This window comes from Rissa tridactyla, chromosome 1 (genome assembly GCF_028500815.1).
Source record: "Rissa tridactyla isolate bRisTri1 chromosome 1, bRisTri1.patW.cur.20221130, whole genome shotgun sequence".
NCBI lineage: Eukaryota > Metazoa > Chordata > Aves > Charadriiformes > Laridae > Rissa > Rissa tridactyla.
The window spans coordinates 110,866,579-110,892,011 of NC_071466.1; positions in this window are offsets into that span (position 1 = coordinate 110,866,579).

Consider the following 25,433-nt stretch of genomic DNA (forward strand, 5'->3'; position numbering starts at 1 on the left):
TTAAAGTAATTGCCATTAATATTATACAGAATATTTTTGGATCCATTCCTACTACATCCTTGTAGAAAAGTCCTATGGGACAGAAGTAGTCATTCAGGATATTAATAATATTTAATTTTACAATTACAAAGACATTTCATTTGACCTGAAAGTTCAACATCAAGTTTCCAAACTGGATTGAAAAACGGAGGGTTTCTCATGGAAGCAAAATGCAATTTTTCAATTAAATAAAAATGGAACTATGAATGGTACATATATTTAAATATTCATTAAAGAAAAAAACCCAACACTTCCTTCTATGTATTTAGTTGATTCAATATTTTAACAATAAATAAAGATAAGCTAAAGCAGTTTGTCTTTTTAAAGGGTTTGTATCATTTTCATAGACGGAAGATGGTGAAGGAAGACTTAAGTTATTATTTCAGTTCATTCTGCCAATTGAACCCTTGCTGGTATAGAACTTATTTCAAACAGATGCTTTATTCTGATGCTTTAAAAAAATTCAAAAACTAGATTTGAGGTATTTTAAAGATATTATTACTGTTATTAGAACAGTTTTATGTATATAATACGTCCCATTGGAAAATAATATAAACCTAATTGAAATAGTTGCATAAACCATGTCACATACGTTTCTCAAATTTTATAAGTACTCTGTGGAGCTGGAAAATATTTCAGATTCATTGTCCTCTTTCAAAAAATAATGAAATTTTAGAATTGTAAACAGTAGTAAATTTAAATCTAAAGGGTTCCATTATTCCTGATAAAGAAAATTAGCGAATAACATAGTTTACATAAAACAAGATCCATTCAAAATGCAAATGCTTTATAACCTAGGTACCAGAAAGTCATTAATAGCAGCATCCAGCAAATTCCTAGAACTCTACACTAATGCCTAAGTACCTGAGCCTCAACTTTACTTCCATGTCTCAGTGGGACTACTCCAGGAGTGAAGTTACTCCCTGTGTTAGCATCTGCTAAATGAGATCCATAATTACAGCTGGCAGTCGGAAAACTGAAGCAAAAATGAATTAGCATTTCAAATATTTCAGTATATATACTATTCCCATGTTACCAATTACAGTCCCATCTGTACAAAATTGTACCAAAAATACTCATATTTTAATATCTTTCCCTTTCATCTCTAAATACTTCACTCACATTAAAAAAAATAAATTAAAAAAACCTGGTTCTTCAACACCAACCACCCTATTGAATGGTCAGCATTGCTATCACAAGCAACAATGCATCGATGTAATACAAACTACTTTTTAATGTCGGAGTGAATTCATTTCACCAGCAGTACAGCTTGCTTTATTTTTGAGTTGTTGACAACGTTACCCATTATGATTTTTTTTTTTTATATATATAGGTAAAAGAAATATTATGAATATACTGTTGGATAGAAGAAAGCAGGAAGATAAGTTATCTTGAAAGATGTGCTTTTTCTATGAACTTGGGCATATTCTCGGAGTTTTTTCCCCTTGCTATTTCATTTTTACTCTTCTGCTTCTGTGGTAATATTAATTCACTACAGCATTTATAAAACTCAAAATAATAAAATCCTCAAGTAATATATATGCTGCTAGAGAGAAAGATGGAGCAGGCCCAGTTTAGTTTTAAGAAGAAAACTTATCTTGAGGGCAAAGGCAGTCCAAAAGTATATGCCATTTAATATTTTACAGAATATATTTCTACAGAAAGTACTCTGTATTTCTGAAGAATAAATCTCTCTCTACTAGAGTACTTGTGTCTTGTCAGAGCACTTGACAAAATTATAGTAGTTCAAGCCAAGGTAGCCTAGATAATCACTTTATTCAATTAAATGGAAAAATCGTAATACATATATACTTTGTTATATTTATGTGTTAGTTTCCAGACACACGCTCTAATATTATCAGAAATACAAAGCACTTTAGTATAATAGAGAAATTTTGCAAGTTATCATAGAACAAGTTTTATTTGTGGGAAAGTAAAGAAAAAACTGAATTGAGAAAGCCAAGCAAAAATAAAACAGGGTAATTTTATCTGTTTTAAGAACATCCCGAGACCATCTAATTTACTGCTTCTCTATACGACTTAAAGGAAAGAGAAACTATATCAAATTATCTGGACTCAGTAGTTCAAGAAAAATAGAATGCAAACTCTATAATCAGAATAAAAAATAGATACGTGAAAACAAAGAATCATACAGCATCTTTATCTTAGAACTCTTTTGTCAAATTTGAACTAAAATAATTTGATTTCATTAAAACTGAAACCTTTAAGTTCTATACAAAGGTAAATAATTTACAAACACACCCTGGAAGCGTTCTTCAAAAGCAGGCAGTTCAGTGAAGTTTCAGAGACTGAGAAAAATATTACTGTCGTGAACGAAGAACCAACAAACAGTACTTCAATCTGTGTCACATTACAAAGCTTTATTTTACATTATTAATTTAAAATTTAATGATGTATATGAAACAGATAGGTATCAATTCTGCAAGTGTTTGCTCCCAGGAGTGCCACCAGCTTGAATACATTTTCCGAGATAAACAGGACTATCTACAAATACAGTCATTTGAAGAACCAGACACCCATCTCCCCCCAGGTATTTATGAAATACATTAAAACAGCAGACGAGCCCTGACTGGGTATAACGCTTCTGTTATGATGCAGTATGTTTACAGCATTGTACCTAAAAGCCTACATCACTGTAAAGCTCCATTGTAAATTTCCATGGAAAAATATTTTAAAGTATTCCTCAAATCCTGTGAACTATAATAAAAACACAAATGCTGGATCACAGACACCGCTATGAATTATGTTGTTCAGTGCCAGAAATCTGTGCAATAATGTCAGCTTATCATACTTATTATGAGGCTGAACATTTGCCATGTGAATAAATTTAATCCCAACTAGTCTCTCCACAACTCGGAGAAAGTGGTTTTTTTGTATTACAAAATCTTAAACTCTGATACAAGATTTTGCAGGTAACTGATGACCTAGCTTTTGGGAATGAATACTTATGAAAGTAAGTGTTTGCACATTTCAAATACCAACAAAAATCATTTTGTGTTAAGGATATACACATGTGAAATCACTGGCTAATCAGTGTTCAAGTATCTCTGAAACGCCGTGCTTCTATCTATGAAATAGTTAAGGGAAACAGGCAAAAATGCTGTAGAGTTACACAGATTCTAATGTTTCCTCCCTCTCGTTCATAGCTTAAAATGTAAAGTTGTCAGACGCGTAGCTTATCAACCAGAGTGTTTAAAAAAACAAGCATACAAAAATAAGCAGTCACCAGACAGGCAAAGCGGTAAAATCTAGTAGCTTATTCACTTGATGACACATACAATTCCGTGGGAGAAGGAATACTTTTATTTAACAACCTGGTATTCCTTTAACGGAGACAAATGCTGCATCAGAAGCGACATAAAGGGAAGACAGACAAGATGACCATTTCTCTCCGCACAGAATAAAAAAAACCCCAGACAAACCAAGCCCCCAAACCATTATCATGTGAAACAGAAAAGATCTCCAAACGCAAAGTCAACAGAGGGACAAGCAGGTGTTTGCATTCGCTGCAGTTTAACTCATGGATTTCATTGTGTGCTTCAGAGAAAGAAAAACAGTTTCATTTGTAGATCTTGCAAGGAAACAAAGAATTTCAACAAGGAGGCCCGATAAACATCTTACACTGTTAAACATCTTCACCAGGAGAGAGAGAAAAATCTTTTCCCCGGCCCCGTCCTCCCCCCCGACGCCGTTGCAAGCAACCGTGGACATCTTTTGTTCCCTGATAAATATTTGCCTTTGTCTTTTGTGATAAGGTCTGCTGCCTTCGCTCCACACAAAAAGGGCCCCGGTTGTTTCTGTATAGAAAACATTTAATTAAGATCATTTCCGATTTTCTAGCCCCCCGTGCACTGAGGGGGGGGGGGGGGGGAAAAGAAAAAAAGAAAAAAGAAAAAGACGAGCGAAAGGGGACAAACCCCGGCACCCGCTGGCTACCAGGAGGGGCCCACGGGCGACCGCTCCGGGACCGACGGGGGCTGCGGGGACCGACGGCGGGGCCGGGCCGGACCGGGCCGGGGAGGGCAGAGCCGGGCAGGGAAGGGCCGGGCTGGGAAGGGCCGGGAAGGGCAGAGCCGGGCAGGGAAGGGCACGGCAGGCGGCCCCGCAGCGTCTGGGAGGCCGAGGGAGCCCCGGCGCCCGCGCAGGCGGCGACGGGCACCGCGCTCCCCGGGGGCGCCGGCTGCAGCATCTCCTGCGGCCCCCGCTGCCGAAAAACAGAGGTTGTGGAAATCGTGGGAGGGAATAGTGCGGTTTGATCTGGCTGGCGAGGGAGGAGGACGAGAAGGAGGAGGAAAAAACATTTGTTTTTGGTTGTTGGTTGTTTGTTAGGTTTTCTTTTCTTTTTTCCTCCGTGGGATTAGACCGAGTTGCTCTTCCCACTGCACCTTTTTTTTTTTTTTTCCCCAAATCCTTTTAAAAGTAACGTCCAATTTGGGTTTTACCTCTTTCTCAAAATTTAAGCTTCACAAAACCATCAAAATCGTCTTACCAAACCTGAAGGGAAAGAGCAGCTTTAATTATTTCTTAAACATTCTGTCTAAAAACAAAAAAAAAAAGAAGCCATGCCAGACTCTACAGACTCTGCAACATTTAGTTCTCTGAGGACTTCACCTATTTTGTATACTGGACCTAGAATTCACAAAATAGTTCCCACTGCTGTAGTAGTTTGAAATACCGAAAAGAAAACCTAGGATACACATTACAATTAGTTCATACACACACGGCACACAGCTTCCAAAGCTCTTAGCTCTCATGTGCATGTTCATTTACTGGAATTAATGCTCCTTACCCTTCTGACTGCCTGCAGGACCCAATCCTGAAATATTCCTGCGTGCCAGGTACTTATAACAATAATATTAAATGTGGATTCACTGCAAGTCTAAGCTACTCATTAAAGTTACCTCCCTGTATACCTCACATACCCGCTCACAGCCACAGACTCATTCATACACTTTGTATGAAATTTTGCTAAGAAATATCAACAAAAATACTAGTCTGCAATAGTGAGAATTAGAATGCAAAATTTTTTTAAAAAAGAAGAAATATAGCAAAAGTACTCCACTAGGAAATACGCACAAAGTTGGGAGAGAGAATCATTCCCGCAATCCAAATATAAAACGGAGGAGATGAGCTCATACTGTGGACATGACACAGTCCTGAGAGATTTTCCTTTGGTTAAATATTCAGAAAGCACAAAGTCGCATTTTTTTCCTTCAAACCTTAGCACAATAAACAATATTTCTTTAACATTTGTACCGCGTTTCAGAGACCACAATTCATTTTTTTTTCTCCAGGAATATCAAAGGTTTCATTTCATGAATGAATTTCAAGACTTATTCACTGTGTGACACTAAAGACAACACCATAAACAGAAAAAAATGGTTAATGTAAATAAATCAAAGTCATTCTGTACTTCTTCGGCCATCTGTCTCCCCACAAATACACATGCGAAAAATAGAATTTGCTAAAAGCAGCTATTTTAGAAGTCTATCACATCATTGTTGCAAGTAAAAAAACATGAGCAGAAAGTGCTAACAGTATCATCTTACCTGCCTTTTAAGCAAAAGTGTAAAAAACAACACACAAGAAAGCCTGCAAACTGACAAAGACTCTGGATTAGTGACAGCAATTGACCCAGCGAAAATGAATCTGGCTCACATTTTCTTTAAGTGAAACAGATTACTCCCCTACATATTGACACATCAAAAATATGATTACAGCTCAACTTGAAATTACAGTGCGCACCATACACCTCTATGCTCTTAGCAGGTTTGCTCATCAAAGCACTCTTTCAACAACAAGTATTTTTATGTTCCCATAAGTGTTGTGCTAATAGTTTTGAACTGAGAAAGGTAAATGCACCTTATGTTAGGCTGCTTTGCATAGACTTATTTCATGAGCTCTCTAGTAGCTGGTGAGTAACAGCCCCATTTTTTTAACCTCCATTTTTAGTGAAAAGTTTTAAATTAGATGCCCCACTAAAAGTCTGGAACTTCCTAAAACTTAAGTGTGAAACTAAAGTTAGTTTTATGAGCAGCACCATAAATTTCACAGGAGCATATCAAGGTGACCCTACACATATTAATATCTGTAAAAGCAGTACCTAAAAGATGGTATTTTTAAAGTAACATAACACAAAATCTTTGGTATGGCTCTGTTTTGTATATCTGTAAGCAGTAGGATTCAATGAAGGATACATTTACAATTTATAGGGAGGAAATTCTGTAATGAATGATAATGACAGTACCACAAACAGAACACTGTCTTTTCACAGTTTGTGTGACTTTGATGACAAAGAAAGCCATAAACAAGACCAAAGAGTGTAATGGGATTAATCCGAGATTATCTTAATTGATCCTCTCCATAAGTACAGTGAAACCACATTCACTTAAGAGCATTCAAGAGGATAATGAGTAAGCAGGAATTACCTAACTTCAACGTCAGCATTGGGCTGACAATATCAACCAACCATTCAGAATACTGGACACAAATTAAACTAAGATAAAGATTAAAAGCTTCTGTCAGTTACAGAAGGACCACCAAGAGACCCACCTATGTTTCAACTTTTGTTTATATAAGCAGGGCAGATAAAGACAGCTGTAAGCTTGAGACTACTTCAGCACGCCGGGGATACTCTTCTTAGCATATACTTATACTCCAGAAAAGTGAGATAAAGCCTTTTCCAAAGGTGATCTGGGTTATATTTTTGCCTACAAAGTCTGTGAGACTTTTTATTGTGTTTTTATTTATCAAACAAAATGTGGCAGGACTATTTGTAAGTGGTTCAAATACATTTAAGAGATAAGTACCCTTAGTACCTACTCCAATATCTGGCCATTGTTTAAATAACACATGACTAAAAAACTTTAACTGTTAATAATCAAGGAAAGCTAGAAAATTTACTTAAGGAGCTATGGATCATAAGTTAATCTTATCTTTATCAACTCAGTAGCACAAAGAAGAAAACAAAGGCAAATATGTAACAAACAAAACATGCTGCCTATCACTATCAGGTCAAGCATGTTTCATACAGAACGGAAAAAATATTTATATGAAGTTTTTCCTAGGAAAAAACCTTTTGTGTCTATATAACAGTCATCACTGTTATTTTTGTTGTGTTGCATATTTATGTTATTGAGGGTTTGGGGGTGCTTAGTTTTAACCTAAATCATATATTCCTGCAAAGATGCTGTTCGCATCATATATTCCCAAAATCCAAGTTTATATTTTCTGATTGAAGGTACGCACAGAGAAGCTGTTTAAGTGTGCAGGGATGGGGTTGGGAAAGCCAAAACTCACCTGGAGTTGAATTTGGTGAGGGATGTGAAGGGCAACAAGAAGGGCTCCTACAGATATTTCAGCAGCAAAAGAAAGACAAGAGGAAATGTGGGCCTGCTGTGGAAATGGAGCTGGGGGCGTGGTGACAGGATACACCAAAAAAGCCAAGGTGATCGATGCCTTCTTCACCTCTGTCTTTACTGGTAAGATAGGAATGCCAGGCCCCTGAGACATGAGGAGAAAGATGAAGCAAGGAAGTCTTAGCCTCGGTGGAGGAGGATCAGGTTCTGGAACATTTAAATGAACTGAAGTAGACATAAACAAGTCCCTGGGACCTGATGGGATCTACTGGTTAGTGGTGAGGGAGTGGGTTGATGGCCCTGCAAGGCCATTCTCAATAGTCTCTGAAAGGTTGTGGTGACTGGGAAAGGTTCCTGAGGACCAGAAGAAAGCAAATGTCACCCCCATCTTCAAGAAGGGCCAGAAGGAGGATCCAGGGAACTAGAAGCCAGTCAGCCTCACCTCAGTCCCTGGGAAAGTGTTGGGACAAATCCTCCAGAAGAACATTCCAAACAAATTACAGACAAGGAAACGATAGGAGTAGTCAGCATAGGGACTGCAAAGGGAAAATCATGCTGGACCAACCCGAGAGCCTTCTATGATGAAATGAGCAGTGAACGTTTATCTTGATTTTAGATATTGTACATGGCCTCCTATAACATCCTTATAGACAGAATAATGAAATATGGACTAGATAAGTGGACAGCAAAGTAGACTGGCTGAACTGACAGGCTCAAAGGGTTGTGATTAGCACAAAGTCCAGCTGGAGGCCAGTCCCTAGTGGTCTGCCCCTGGGGTTGATACCAAGGACAATATTTTCTTAATCATCTTCCTCAATGACACAGGTGATAGGACAGAATGCACACTCAGCAAGTTTGCTGATGATGCAAAATTGTAAGGAAAGGCAGATATGCCAAAGAGTTGTGCCATTCAGAGGGACTTGAACAGGCAGAGAAATGGGCCAACAGGAACTCATGAAGTTCAACAACGGGAAGTGCAAAGTCCTGAACCCAGGCGGGAACAACCCCAGACACCAATACAGGCTGGGGACTGACTGTCTTGAAAGCAGCTCTGCAGAAAAGGGCCTTGGGTCCTGATGGACACCAAGATGATCATGAGCCAGCAACATACCCTTGCAACATGCTGACATCCTATGTTGCCTTAGGATAAGCATTGCCATTTAACATAAGAAAACACTTAATTATTGTGAGGGTGGTGGAACACTGGAACAGGCTGTGCACAAAGGTTGTGGAGTCTCCATCCTTGGAAACATTCAAAACCCAACTGGACACAGACCAGAGCAATCTGCTCTGGCTGACCCTGCTCTGAACAGGGGGTTGGACCATGTCATCTCCAGGGGAGCCTTCCTGCCTCTACCAGTCTCTGATTCTATATGTTAGGCACTACTGTAAACTTCGTGGTAAACACAACACAGTTTACTGTTTTCAGCCACCAGAACTATTTCTATTAAATTATCCAGGCTGGAGAAAAAAAGAAATCAAAACCAGTTTGGAGTTAGACAAGTGGATACATAGGTACAAAAGAAAGCTGCAAAGTGAAGACAGGCTTAGTTCATCCATAAAAGAAAATATATATATATATACACAGAAATGAAAGTAGACTTCTGATCTGAATCGCATCCTGGAGTGAATTCAGCAGAGGCCACCAAGCTGCTGAAGGGCTGGAGCCCAGGACGTAGTAGGAGAGGCTGAGGGAACTGGGCCTCTTCAGCCCACAGAAAAGAAGGCTCAGGGGGGATCTTATTGCTGTCTGCAACTGCCTGACCAGAGGATACAGAGAAAACAGAGCCAAACTCTTCTTGGAGTTTCACAGTGGAAGGATAAAAGGCAACAAATATAAGTCAGAACATGGGAAATTCTGATTAGACATAAGGACTTTCATTTGTTTGTTTGTTTTACCATGAGAGTGGTCAAACACTGGTACAGGGTGTCCAGACAGACTGTGGAATATCCTCATGGAGGAATTAAATGGAGGAATTCAAGACACAACGGGACACAGTTCTGAGCAACCAGATGAAATTAGATCTGTTTTGAGTAGGGCGTTGGACTACAGACCTCTAGAGGCCCCTTCTAGCTTCATTTATACAATGATGCTGTAATCACCATGATTGCAGAAAGACTAAGAATGTAACTTGTAGGCAACTTTACAAGCATAAGTACGTGGAGTACACATAGGAGCTTGTAACTGCTTTTTTCTTAAATAAACTTGAAAGAAAAAAAAATGCATGTCATAAAAGACAATGAACCTCTCTCCTCTTTCAAACTGGGTACCAAGAATCATCTCTGTGAAACTATCAGCAAAGAGTTACATTTGTCAGCAAAGACTGGTTTGGAAGATTTACAGAACTGACACTTATTTATATTTATTAAGTACATAACAAATCACACAAATACGATGGCAAGCTTTTCGCTTCTGAAGTCACTTGTCATTTATACCTTTGATTGTTACCCTGTCAAGACAGCAGGATTTTTTCACAGATATTTGTACAGAACCAAGTGTTATCTAACTCCTGGTGAAGGTTCTTGGATGTACTACAAGATACATCAGCAATATTAAGAGAACCTACACCAACAAAACAAAGCAAACCAAACCAAACAAGGTATTAATGCCAGAGAAGAATCTTGAAAATATTTAGCAGATGTACATCTGTGGGTGGTGGTGGCATGGGGAGGAGCAGAAGATGAAGCTGGTCATTACACTGTATTTCTAACATTTGTTCTGGGTAAGCATACCAATACCAGCAGGTACAACCCTGTGCTGGCCACCATCACTAATGGCAGAACCCAAAGGGTGAGGGGATGTGCTGGACAGACATTTGAAATCAGTTTAGCTATTGATGTGCTAAGGCTTTGTTCCTATGTGTAATGACAATGCAAAAAAAGCCTTCTTCCCTTCAGGCTTCCATTCTCCCACAAACATGTTAGGAAGCCTGCCCAGCGCTGTGCTGGGAGGGTAATATACTGGCAGCAGTGCCTCCTTTGCCCCTTAACCAGTTCCACAGTACAGACATGCCCTGCAACCCCGGGATTTGGACCTCAAATTGACCATCTACCTCTGGCTGGACGTGCTTGGATCTCTTCTCAGACCAGACCTGGGGTTACTGTCTCCACGGGTACCTCAACTGGTTCCAGTTAGGTTCAGGTTTGCTCCCACTGGAACTGATGACAGAGTGGTCAGTGACCAGAACAAACCCCTCAGAGTGCTCTGCTATTTGTTCACGGGGGAAAAAAACGTGGAACAAACAGGTCTGAAAATAGATTCACACGCTTCCCTATTTTTCCTTGAAGTTCACCATTCCTTGATTCCTCTTCTAAACCCCTTGTCTGTTCCAGGCCCTTTCCCTAGACAAATATTAGCAGTTAACACTCCCCCCCCAAAAAGGGATTTGTAACTGATTACTGATCCTTTGTGCTCTAGATGCCAGCTGGACGGAAGTGTTGTATCTCTTTACATTGGCTTCTAGATGCGATATGAACTGTTACTTTGGTGCTACCAAGTGCATGGTGCTATCATGCATTTTGTCCAACAAATTCAAGGGCCAAAACCACATAAAAAATAAAAAAGCAAGCAATTATACAATATAACATTTTTTTGGTAGAAGTGACCTTAAAGGAAATGAAACTACAGACTTACAAAGTAGTTTTTATACTGCACTCTTACTGGCATAAAAGGAACAGCACTTCTTGGCACTGTGCTTGATGACATACAAATGTATTAGAAAAGATTTCCCTGCCCTGAAGACTTCATATATTTTTTAACTACCCGAGAAACCTCTAAATCAGTGGTTTAATTCACTGGCTAGTGTTTCAGAGAGTTCCTATGAGCTATAGGATTTAAGTTAATTTTCTTCAGGGCATGAGTTTTAGGTTACATTTTTTGTTTGAGAGAAATACATTCCAAATGTCATCCATGTGCTTTCCTCTGCCTAGTAATCCCTTGCAGGCATCATCCTGCACATCTTTTACTAGGGATTTAAGATGGGCATCTTCATTCTTTCCTACTGGGCTTTTCCTCCAAAAGATTAATTTCCAGTCTTCCTTGTTTGCTTTCTGCTGGGCTTGTATTCCCAGGCTACTTCTGTAGGAAATTGCATGTTTCAGACTATCTTTAATATCTCAGAAGCCTGCTTTGAAAGGGGCAGCTTGTCCTGAAACAGGATTCAAAGATAAATTGGGTAGCCAGAGGCTTCATATACAACCACCCAAAGGAGAAGGTCAGATTTTTATTCTTAAAAATCTATTGAAAGCATCTATCTATGGATGTTTAATAATATTTTTAGGATACTTTTGTGATGTTTTCTCATTTGATTCATTTCACTCTCAACTTCTAACATGGTCTCTTATTCATACTGCTGATTTAAGAAGTAACAGATGTGAATAAATTGACTGTAATCACATGAAACTTATGTTGTCATTGCCTATCTCCGCTATCCTTTCTATTCTATCTTTTGCTCATCCTTTCACTTAGGCATAAGTTCAACAAATAGTTGAAGGTTCTGAACCTTGTTTCTTCAGTTTTCCCCTGGCCGGTATACTGGGTACCAGTGTCAGAGTTCACCATTAGTATGCTCAGGCCAAAAGGTGGGTATGAAAAATGCCATTGTCTCTGAAGTCTTCAGAAACCCATTGAAACCTAAAATAGACTAACTGAGCCCTTGTAAGACCTACTGAAATGTGAAATAAAAAAGCATAGACCACTTTTATGAAGCACTGAAGCAGAACCCCTTGGAAATCCAGGGACTACTTTTTCCTCAATGAATTCTAAATGGATCTGAAACAGAGCAAGGTATGATCTGTATTCCTATTGGACATTACTGCTTTTTATTTTTTCAAACTTCAGTGTGCTGAAGCTGTACGATTTTATTCCAATACTGTAATTAATTATCACCTCCCCAAATCAAAAGTATACACTCAATGTGCGCTATAAATAATTACAACCAATACTGTGCTATAAATAATTACAATTAATTCTGTAGAAAACAATCTGATTTTTGGTTCAGAGTAACTGTAACAGGGCAACCTTAATTTGGTGCACCCTTGTTCTTTTCAAGTTCCTAAACACAGCTCCAGTTCTGGGACTGCTTTCCGTTTATAAATATCTCTCAAAGGATATCAACCTAATCAACCTCCTTCTGTGCCTCGTTTGCACTCGAGTCAGACTCAGAAGCACAGTGACTGAGAGCCCAGGAAAGATCCAGCCAACCTGCTTTTGGCTTGGGGCTTCTATACTAAAATCGATATTTGCCTGAAGCAGCTCCTGATAGAAGCAGCAAATAATATTCTGCTGAGTCCTAAGTTGGTGTTTATTCAATGTGGAAAGAGTACAAACTCTTCAGCTGTGAAGGTCTAGAACTCTCCACTGAGCATGTAAAAACTGAAGCATTCTGAAAGCTTGCAACCTGGCTAAATTTGAGCAACTTTTGTAGTACTATAAAAGGCACCTTCCCTTTTGCCCTGCTACATTAGCTGCAGGTTGCCTCAGTATTAGTGGAAGGAAGGGTTTCCTCTAAATTTCTGAATCCTTTTGGCAGAAAGGGAAAGGGAAGAGTGAAGAAGATGGATAATTTTAACTTAAAAAATTATAGTTTGCCAGAAATTGATTGAAAACAGGATCTTAGAGTGGAAAATTCTAGGCCTCATTCATAGACAAAACCACTGTAAACCTGGGCAATACAAAACAGGAGTTCTAAGCAACCATATACTGAATGTTTTAAAGCATTAAATATGTTAAATAACAGAAATCTATACAACAGAAAGCCCATGTACAAAGTCAAAGGAATAGCAGTGAGGTCAAGGGGAACTGAAGAGTTTCTACAGCATTTAGCAGCAAGTGCATAGTTATAAGTGTGGAAGTGTTTAAAAACTCTGCTTTATTTTATGTGACTTTTTAAAAAAATAGTTCTTTCAGGTGTATATTGACTTAAAGCACGAAAGGTCCAAGCCAAGAAACTGGAATGGCACTTCCTTCATCCAAGTCATCAACTTCACACTAACCGAGTAATAACAACACAGCTATCCCTTACCATTCAAGCTGTAGACTTAGTGTTTAAACGTTGACTTGTTTTTCCAGATACGCAGTGTAAAATCCCTAAAGACCTAGAAAAGGAAGGCAATAAAAGGCAGTTAGAAAAGCATGTGTTTTACTAAGTTTGACTGGAGGTCTGTTAATTTTGTATGATTCTGTCTCGAGATCTAGCTGAACACATCAGTGGGAGGCTAATTAGAATCACACTGGAATTGAGGCCTTCTGAATTTTCAACACTATTGTGCCCATAAAGGCAAATTTGGCCACATTAATTCATAGAGTCACATGCCAAATAATGCGTTCATTGCTACCTTCAGGTCCTTGGGCTGGTCTCACCTGACCATGTTGTTTGGGAATGAGGTGTTTGCACTTTGTTTGAAGATCCCTCTTTTTGAGAAGACGCCTATTTATTCATTTTCCTTCTTATAACACAGATAGTTCTGAGGCCGCTAGAGCACAATTAATTTGAATATTAAAATATCCCATATCTACTTGGTCAATTAACACACAAACTCCACATATTTACCTTTGTGAACTTACATGTCAAAGTAGGTAAGATGTGCTACGCCCAAATTAATAGCAGTTATGACAGGTCAGAAAAAAAGCAATGCTCTCCTCAGTGCAAAAACATACTTTTAAAAGTCCGCGTTGTTTAAGGTCTTGCCTAATTTAATTTTGAAAAATTACCTAACTTCTTACTTTACACTAAGGAGAACAATACTTACATTATCGCTTGAAATGATTAAGATTGTCTCTGTTACAAATTCTGATTATGAAATCTCTTTAGTTACAAGATAAATACCTTGGTCTACAATCTTTCTATAACATATCAGAGCATCTCTTTCAAACAATTCATAGTCTAAGCTGATGAGTCTTGAAGAATGCAGACAAATCAGACTCCAAAATAAGAATCTACGATATAACCATTTTTCCTTAAGTACCTTCAAAACCAAAACTCTTAGTTTTGGGACACAATCCACAGGAAAGCTGGCACTAGGGGCATACAAAAGGCCAAAGAAGAAGAAAAATCAAAAGTGAAAAAAATATTTATAATTCTGATGGAAAACATTGTACAAACCCAGCACTTCTGTTTGATTTTTTAAACTGAGGGTATATTTCAAGTAATCTATAAGCAATTTTAAACAACAATCTGGACTTTTAATATTGCTAGAAACATAAAAGATTATTAAAGCAATATCTATAATATCTAATATTTCAAAATAATCTATGTATTTCTTAAATCAGCATTTTTCTTCTTATATTCAGCAGATGTTATTCCCACTAAATAAGAAGCTATGTATAATCACTAACTAAAGCCAAATGAATTGAAGGATAATTAATCAGAAATAGCAGCACTTCCAATATAGCTATAGTGCTAATAGATAGTGTTTAATTATAAGCAAAAGGAAGACACGCACACCAACACACATGCACACAAATGCCAGAGTCCTTAAGAAATCATCACAGCATGATCTCCACTTACGTATGTTCCCTTGTGGAGCGCTAACACTATGTTTAACGGAGACTGTGGAGTGGAAATATCAGCAAGGATCAACCATTGTAAATCTTTCTGCAAGCACTGGAACTGGCACAGCTAATTAAACTGATTCATATAAGAAACAGGCAAGTCCATAAACATAGTAGAAAGACAAGTAATTGAAGTAGTTAATTCGCATAACAAAAAGCAAGTCCATAAAGTTGTTTCCAATTCAACGCTGCCCTTAAGAAGTGGGGTCTCCTTAAAAGGGAGCATGTAGAGGCAGTAAGGGTCATCAGCTCAGGATTAGACAGTACATGACATGGGCATGAATCAGCTATCTGCTTCCAAAGAGAAGCAGGCTAAAAGTTTGTGGAAGGGACAGAAGAGGTCCTCTTGTCTCTGCTCAAGTCTCTCTCTACCAGCTCCTGCCTCCTAGCATTCCTGAACATATCAAAAAGAATCCAAGATCCACTGCAAGAAACCCACAGCAAAGGTCCCAAAGCAAGCTATTAATTTCTCACCTTTGTATTATTGCTTTTGAGAATTCAAAATATATATGCTTAGTAAGAGATACATGAATAAAAACCTACTGTCTTGAATTTCAAAGCATCAGTTGTTGAAAGAGTCACTTGACAAGAAGGTGGAGCTTTTTGGTTTATTTGTTCAATCGAATAAAATAGTATATGTCCTGCACATTTTACTTAAGTATTCACACTGCAAAAACTTATTCTTCCATCTGGTCCCAAAGTAAAGTGAAAAGTAATTTCATTTTCACATTGGTTTCAGTACTGGGACTAGCAAGACTCCTGTCATTGCTCCTTATTACAGTTTTTGCCTTTCTTCAAAGACAGCTTCATTAATATTATTGAAATAAGAACCACTGGAGTGATTTTCTGAGGAAGAGAAAGTTTAAAACAGTTTCAGGAGAGTCTGAGGGTGCTTACTGGGAGATGAGTGGGAAGGGATACAGATGAAGGAAACAAATGGCCCAGCTAGATGACCTGCAGAGTATTTACTGAAGGCACAAACATCAGCTAGACTCAAGCAGAATACAAAAAATGTAAGGTTTGGGTAGAACTGGATTTTGCCAGGATGTTCTCATGTTGAGCTTGGAGAACAGGAACAGGAAGATGGGTGGAGATGTAGGCCACACACACAACTTTCAGCTTCATTCTGGTTTATATATAATACTTATACATAACACAATATAAATTCTTTGCATTCAGCCCCATTTTCACTGAAAAAAAGGCTTCCAAAAAACCAGCTGCTTTAGTTTTCCACAGCTCTTCCCTGTCAACAGTTGAGGCAGCTGTGGATGCTGTCCAATACTTTCACAAGACAGAGGAAGGAGGATGAAGGAAATATGACACCCCTGTGTTCCTAGTGGAGAGTTTCACTGCTGTCTTGGGCATCGTGCTTTATGAGCGCCAACCTGGGTTGCATAAGCGATCCCTGCAGCCAGCCATCCTGCCCTTCCCTATCAGCCTGGGAGGAACAGATGGAGCAAAACCAGGTCTTCTGCAGGGGTTTGAGTGACAAGATTCTGAATTTCCAGTTTTTAAAAACATGTACAAATGTCAAAGGGAAATCCAATGAAATGTGCTTGCTCATAAATGCATGCAGAAGTGAACAGGAGAAAAAAAATGTTGCCAGTGGCAAAGGAAGGTATACAAAAAACGTATAAATACAGAAAGTCTCCGTGTACTGTGAAATATTATCTATAATAAAAAATATAGAAAAAAATAACACTGCAATTGCCTACAAGCCCATCTCACTGGAGATACGGTGGGGGTTTCCCCAACTTTAGAAAGCATAATCCAAAAGATTCAATATAACTACTGATGCAGAAGGACTGTAAAAAGCTACAAAAATTCTAGTCAGGCATAGAGAGCAAATCTTTATTTTATTAATATCTACAAATGAGAAACCATTTTGGGAGGCAGAGGATGGATACTGTGTTTCTGTAGCTGGTTTGGGCCCAATAGCTCAAATAACTTGCTGAGGGACACGTACTGAAAAAAAGAAAAAATATAGATGAATAGAAACTTGTTTCATTATTAACAAAATACAGGCATTTTAATCTGACAAGGCATCTCGCAAATTGATTCCACTGATCTACTGAAATTAGAAATCAATTTCAGTAAACTTATAACTTGTAGATCATCTAAGCCATTTGAAGATATTGTTGTGAAGTTTGTAAGTTGTCTGTACCTAAAGCTTGGACATAGAGAGGTCCTTTGTATTGCCAATGTCTTGGTATGTATGAAGTAAACCATATTTGTTTGCAGACTAAAATGCTTTCAAAATATTTTGCTCAAGGTAATATAACAAACAGAGAACATGATATGGACCTCAAAGACATTGCCCTGGGGCTATTTTATTCCACAACCATCTAATATAGGGACTTCTAAACTCCAAAGCACCTGGAACTGGCTGCCACCGCAGAAAACATATTGAGCAGATGGCCTGCAACCTGTTTCAGCCTGCAATCTCCATGGCCCTAAAACATCAATTTCAGTAAAATATGTAGCGAAACCTCATCAAATGTGTGGTATTTGTAAAGTAGAATCTCATTTTAAAACCCTCTTGAATCAACATAAGTTTAATTTGCATTTCATTGTGCTACTTGCTATATGCCAGGCACATAACCCAAACCTATATCAGAACATCATATGCATTTCCTGACAGAGAAAGAAAAAAAAAAACCCAACACGCTTATTAAATAAAAATAAGACTAAAAAAAAGAGTGGTGTTGCTTGCTTATGAACAATATACTCTCTGATCATAAATTAGGTCCAGACTGGACCTAATCTGAAGTAAAACCCAGGTGTGGACATCAGGTCCTCAGCACAAAATTTTCAGCTTCCAGCTTTTCAGATTAGCTTCCATTGTACTCTATTATTTGTTAATGTAGACAAGCAAACTGATGCATTAAATTCTAATTATACTTAACTCTGAAGAGCTACATTTAGAGTTTTAAGGTCTTGATAAGCTTTCAGCATCATGAGCTGTTCTCATAAAGACATAATGAAACTGTAGTGCCAAATCTTTATGTTGGTTTCAGACATAAAAAGCAAACATAAGAGGTTTAGAAAAAATGGACCTTTACTACTGTTTACTCAAGGGTGATTTGACCTGAACCGCCAGCAGCATCCAGTGGTACTTCTTAGTGTGGGCAGCCATCACGTTTCTGGCACAGTCCACTGCAACACCAGCCACATGAATGAACAAAAAACCTGGGGCCATCAGTTGTGCAAGTCATACTGTACAGGTGTGAGATTTTTGAAACTACTATTCAGTGGTTTCCTAGCTTTTTACAAACACATTTTTAAAAGCGTCTCTTTTCTACTAGTCAGCATTACAGCTTGAGCATTATGTAAGTCGTTGTATATACCAAACATCTGTAACAAACGTAGGATTTCAGCCAGACAGAGAACCACTAAATGCATTGACAGGTACCCCGACTCCCCCCTGGGCAGCTGACTGACCTGCAAACAGTTCTGGCTGCCAAACTGTGTCCTTTAAACAAGTTACACAGCAAAGTAGACTCATTCCACTCCTGCACTCCCCAAATATTTATTCATTCTCCTAAATCCTCATTCTGCATCCAATTGCTCTTTGGCAAGCGGCAGGGCCAAACACGTCAGGCCTCAGCTGTCTCTGGGAGGCCCGCGTGAGCTGCAGCCGCTTTATTTTTCTTCTGTCCTAATAAACTCCCTTCTGAGTTCTGGGCTGTGCTGTTGCCATCCATGCCCTTTGTAAGTGCTTCCACAGCACGGATTTAAGCTCTCCTCCACAGCAACAAGTGAAGACGCAAGCTGTACAAGTTCCCTCTGCCACGGTACCTCTCTTCTGGAAAGACACTGGGAGACTCAGGGCTCAGCAGACGTTGCTCTGGAGAAGCACCAATGACCAAAGAGGAAGTTCTGAAGCAATGCCACGAGGCACCTGTGCTGCCCACAAAACAGGACGGACAGGAACAACAGAGAGACTTGGTGGGAGACCGGGGAGCAAGCTGCACTACGATTTATTTAGAAAGAAAGAAATACATGGCAAAGGAACAAGGTTTCTGATCCTACAGTGAGGTTAGCCAACTGTATTGATTTTTGTCTTGGTCTCAGCGGTTTTATCTCCCCTCACATTTCTGATGATTGGCAGTACATGTATATTTTCTATTACATGAGACTTGTCAGCCAATTCTTCTCCAAAGATATCGAACTTTTATGGTATGCCAGCAAAGTAAAATTTGCTTTCATATGATGAGGTCTGTGGGTGGGCCTAGCTCCTCTACTTCATTGGTGTTATGACAGAAGTCAAACAACACAGGCTCAGAAAACAGACCTTAGAACACTCCTTCTGTAAAACACTTGTCCTTAGTTATAAAACAGTAACTTTGTTCTATCGTTCTATCCTTAGATGTAAGAACAGATTACTATATGGATTACTTTAAGCAGTATAAATTATTCCATGACAGCAAGTCTCAGTTACAAAATGCAAACAGTACACAGTCAAATGATGAAGAAACTTTAGATTATATGAATAGATATACTTGAATCTTCTGTTAAATGTTGGCTTCATAAATCAAGTCACTACACAGACTGTCCTGCAGGATTAGGACCCTGCTGATAGGCAGCGTAATATGACCACGTACTTTCCTATGATAAACTATAGGGAGGTGACCGATGCTCAGTTTTAAAAAGCAAAACCCTTACCTGAGCTCTGGCATGCTTTACATTATCTTCTGATGCCTCCTTCCAGTTATCTTTCTAGTTCCTAGTGATATCTCAAATTCTAACTTTCCAATATGTAGCTGACTTAGTCTATGAGCATGCTCAGCAGACTTTTTAGCTGAGCAGCCTGAATGCTAATTATTAAACTGTAATTATTAAACTGTACTTTCCAATGCATTAAAATCAAACCCAGCCTCTTTGTGAACTGTTACAGAACTCCCAGCCAAAATCGGTTCATCTCTTCCCAGATGTTTCAGCTGCAGAAGTTTTCAAAAAGTGGGTCAAAAATAAAAAAAAAGCTGTCAAAGTATTGTATTTTTCTCCCTCGTCTCAGAATCAGAGATGCTATCATTATTATCTACTTTCCTCCCTAAAATCAAACCAAACAAAAGAGAGAAAAAAAAAAAAGTCCAGCGCTTTCTAAAGTGGAAGGCACTTCAATTTCTGAGCTTCACAGAGGTTACAATGCCAAAAACAATGTATCTAAAAGGAAAACTGCAAAAGTTGTTAAACTTCATTACATGCATCACCTCTACTCCATTCACATAACTGTGTATCATTTAGGAAGTGTGTTAGAGGTGCACTATCTGAAGTTCCACACTGTAAGTGCATGCCAAAAATTTTAAAGCTACCCCTAACAAAGAGGGGAAAAGGAGTAGCTTTGCTTACTTTGTCACTTACATTGACCTATTTAAAAGGAGCTTTCACAGTAATTTAAAAGTAATCAATCACTTAAGGACAAGCCAGTCTTTCTATTTACCCAAGCCAGACAAGGATTGCTTTCTAATTTCATAAGGACTTATTACCTGGTAGGTGAAAAACAAAGCAAAAAGCTAAAGTATAAAAAAGATTGAGGTTGTCTTTTACTTAGCTTACCATATAAACTGGAGAGCAGATTTACAACTTTGAAAACTTAGCACTTCTGAGTAGTGTAAAATACATTTCTACGTGCCTCCATAAAGCCAATGACTTTGTATTGACTAAAAACATCTCTTTCGGCCGTTCATCTCCCTGTCCTGCTTTGCTCCAATAAGTTGTCATTTTAATCCTCCAAGTGCGTCTGATGCACTTACACTATAGCACATAGATACCATCTGCTTTTTAACTCAAGAACTTCCACAAGAAAGTATTTCACACCGGCCAGCCTGGAAACTGAGAGTTTTTACAAGAGGAAAAGTCCGTCTGCTGGTCTTGCTCTTCCTAAAATACCTTTTGCTAGTCAGGGTGTTCGCCCTCTGAGAGGGGTCCAGACTCCTGGAGGGACCTGCAGCAGAAGGACCTGGGGGGCTTGGCTCCCTGCATTGCAGGGGGGAGAAGGAGACCCTGTCCCATTCCTGCTCCCTGCAGTGTGGCCAAGCAGAGCCGGCACATGCTGTGACCATCTCTGGCCACCACTGAGGCTACTGAAGAACTCATGGCCTGGTCCACAGTGCTGCAGGCCCGATGCCAATCACGAGGCTGAGGCGTACCTTGCAACCCCCCAAAGCCTGGCACCCTCAGGCATGCAGCACCTTGGTCTGGGCCTGGCCGCAGGGGTCTCCTCCAGACCCAGCATGGGATGCCCTTTATCCCCAGGAGAGCACTGTCACCTCTCCACTGGCCCTGTCAGTCACCACCTGAAGTGAATGATCTGAACTGATGATGGGCATCCACGCCACACTGTTCCAGGGCACTGCGTGATGGCCCAGGAGCCTCACATCCCTGGAGATTTGTCTGTACTGCCTGCCTCGCCTCAACACAGCAGCTCTCCCTGTCCATGCTGACATTCTTCTTCATGGTACAAGCTGGTAGCCCTGGTGATGTTTCAACCCTCCTTCTGCTAGACAGTACACAATCATATGCAACAACGTGTCCCCTCTAGCAGCGGGAGATGTTAAAGTTCATCACGGATGCCAGGTGACCAGCAACGGGGAGCCACTGCCATCTCCACCCACATCACATCAACCACATTGCTCCCTGCTGCGAAGGAGGCAGCTCACTCTGCCATTACTGGCAGCTTGCTGCGCTGCCTGGGCCTTTGGTAGAACCCTGCATGGCTGTGATTAACTGCAGACCTACAATCTGTATAACTTACACCAGACAACTGCTTTAGCAAAGTATTTCAAGAGAAAATTAGAACTAAAAATAAAAGAAGAGGCCTCCTTCATTGCAAGGAAGATGAACAACTGTTCAAGAACTTGCTAGGAATACCTACTAATTTCAAGCTAGTTCAGCTTTTCATGGGATTCATTTTTATTTTCACATACACTTGGATATCCTAAGGAATCAAGTTGGGTTTTTCTGGTTGGTTGTTTTTTATTGGTGTCCCTCCCCCTTCTCCCCCTTTCCCCCCTCCCCAATGAAGCACTTGTTCCATTCAAATAGAAGCATTTAAAGACAGAGTATTCCTAAAAAAAGCAGTCTTACTCTTCTTCTTAGCACCAGGGAATAGTCTTCTACCATCTGAGAAGGGAAATGACAGCTTATTTCCTTGGTGCGAGGGTGTCATGCTGGTAACATTAATCCATTTCAAGAAGACAAGGACTCCCTCAGTATTCAGCCCATGAAGTAGATTTCAGGTGCAAGCTCCTTTTTCTTGAAAATATTCATTTCTTGATGCACTTTTTAAAAGGAGAAGCATTTGAAATGGGCATAACCAGAGGTTATCTCCGGAAAAAGGGTTGGGCTGCTAATGAATATTACAAACCAGCATGATATCAGCTCTCCAGAGGAAGCAGGGGAAGAGTACCACCCTGAACAGGGCCCAGCAGCAATGAAAGAAATTTAATCCTGAGTTAAGTGAGACGGGAGACATTTCATAATATACTCAAGATTAATATTTTATTCGTCACACAACTACAGGAAATAATTAACTCTATAGATAAGATTTTGTAGTAATAGCAATAAACATGATTAGAAATAGCATTATCGCTTTGTAATCCCTAAAGTATACTCTGTTCATCAGATGAAACTAGATCAAAACTAAAAGAAAGAGCATATACAGCCTCAGCCCACACAGGGAAACCAGGAAAATATTCAGTCATACAGAACATAAGGTACAGGGGAAGGAACAAGTAAATTAATAGTCCATTGGCAAGGACATAGTATGATATTTAGGAGTTTGATTGTTCCTCCCAGGCTCTGCCACTGTGAGCCTCTGGGCAAGTCACTTCACTCTGAGAACCAATTTATATATCTATAAATTAAACAAGAGAGTAGAGTCCTCTTGGCAGAGCGAGAGCATTTATGCTGGGGGCAACAATTCTTAAAAAGACTTGGCACTAAGAGTGAACATGACTCTGCCGAACATGAGCTCCTGATGGGCTGTTGGGACCGAAGGGAAAAATGCATCCCCGGAGGCCTCTGTGGAAGAAGCCTGAATAGGAACAGAGAACTTGGATTAACTGTGTGCTTGGCACTCAAGCATCTAGTGTTGGAAGGCTGTACCGATGTCTGGTGTGTACAGTTCAAGAAACTCACTAAAGAGCCTTGTGAATAAAGGACTGGAAGAAACTCTTTAATGCAGCTCCATTTATTCTATGAAATATGTCTGACTTGATCATTGTCTAAAAGAGTTTTGACAGGGGGCTCTTACAGCTAACAGGCAGCACTACAAACAAGCTCCAGCAGACGAGTTCAGATCAGATACATGATGCAGATACAGAGGGAACAGTACTTCACCACTGGAACACCCTCACAAGGGTGATGACGGGTTCTCTGTCCTTGACCTTTTGAAATCAAGATTGGATCTTGCGTTCTGAAAATCGTACTTCAAATAGGAATTCATTGAGATTACACACAGAAGGTTAGCCTGAATGATCACAAATTTTGTTCTGCTTTCTCTTTTTAATCTATAAGCACCCACTACACTTCACAATGATTTAGGCTTATGCAATTCAACAGATTTTGTAAATCAGTCTTAAAAGCTCTGATGAGAAGTTGCAACTGCAAAGTATTGTTCATGGGAATGCTGGTTCCTTAATGTGACGCGATTCCCATATTGGTGAGTTACTTATTAAAGATACCTTTTTTCTTCTTATATATTAAATTAATAGAATGGTAAAGAATAACATATGTGGTAAAATTACAGTGTACAAAACATCGTACACATGGCAGTTTAGACTGGTATACACAGATGTGGAAAAGAGGTGGATGAGAAGATTCAAAAGTAACCAAATAAAAGCTTTTTCGGAAAAGCTCTGTGTAGGAGCAGCTACCACAAAGGTAAATCTTCACAGACCTGTTCCCGGCTGCAGATTTTCTCCTCATCTAAATCTTCACTGTCAGGTATCTGAAGCTCCCCTCCAGGTGCTGCCTACCTTCCTTGCCAGCTCAGCCTGGGGCCTTCCCCAGCTGTGCACCACTTCTCGTCCTCTGTGCACCACATCTCTCCAACTGCTAGATGCTTCCAATGGACCTTATGGGCCAAACAGCCTACCACCAATTAGTTCATTCAAATAACTTCTTTTGTCCTTAGTTTACAGGGAGGGAGAAGACCATCCAACATGTGGGACGTGTTGCTTTGAGACACAAGGCACTCATGTTACTTTATGCTATTCAGCTTTGGGGTTTTTTTTTTAAAAAAAAAAGGCAAAACAATAGGCTAGTTTCGTTGATACATGTTGATCTGTTGCATCACTTCAGTAACACAAAGCAGTCATAAACCCTGTTTAATTGGCGTTTTAAGGCAGGTTTATGGCTACAAGCATTGCTAAAGCATTACAAAGCAGAACAAGCACTGAACCCTTTCCCTGTTGTCCCAGACACTATAAACATCAACAGATATTTACACTGTGGTCTATCTATTTATTGATTAAATTGTCGATTACCATTTTCTGCTCTCTGATTTCTGCTCCATTTATCATGTGTTCAGCTACCTTCCGCTATCAAGGACCAGAGAAATCAGATGACATTTTGAGGGGACCTCTTGCCTTTACATGACTATATGCACATACATACTGTGTGCCTCTATAGAAGCTAAAACTCTGGCATACACAAACTCAGAGTAAGACTTAAAAGGATTGTGATATTAAAAATTGAAATTAAATTAAAACATATGGTGGATTTTTAAACGTTACCTTGTACTGATGACTTGAATTCATGCTAAAGTCAAGTTTTATAGTTCTTTCTCTAGCACTTTGGACTATGCCACTTTTTTCTTTTTTTTTTTAATGAAAATTAAGACTTTTAACTAATCTCATGACCTCAGGACTTTAAAACCTCATTGCATCCTCCAAGTTGCCAATGCTACCCTTATAAGTTCCTTGCATTAGAGATCTGCATTAAAGGATCCAGTGATTCCTACTGCTTGTCCTTCAGAATGTTTTTCCCACATGCTGTACACGTGCAGTAGTGTTGATGCAGAAGAACATTTAGCCATTTGCTGCAATAAGCAAATCACTCGCAAAAAAATATATTGCTTAATAACTAATTTAAGATTTAGAAAATTAGTACTATTTGGATTAAATAGAAGGTAAGCAAACTTTCTTTTTCCTAAGTTATATTTTTCTTCCTAGTTCAGAATCATAGAAAATATTAACATGCTTAAAAATATACAAAATGAGCAACAGTAAACACTTGCTTTCTCAGTATAAATATAGCCCCTTTATAGAAGAGTAAATGCTCTATGGATTCTATCAAAGACATCATACACTGGACTAAAATTTATGCTCCTTATGAATACACAGTCAGATATGTTCGTAGCTACAAGATAGCCCAGAGCAGAATAATGAAAAAAATCTGAAAATAAAGCCTCTCATGAACTTTGCTATCAACTACAACTGGCTGAAAGCACTAAAAGA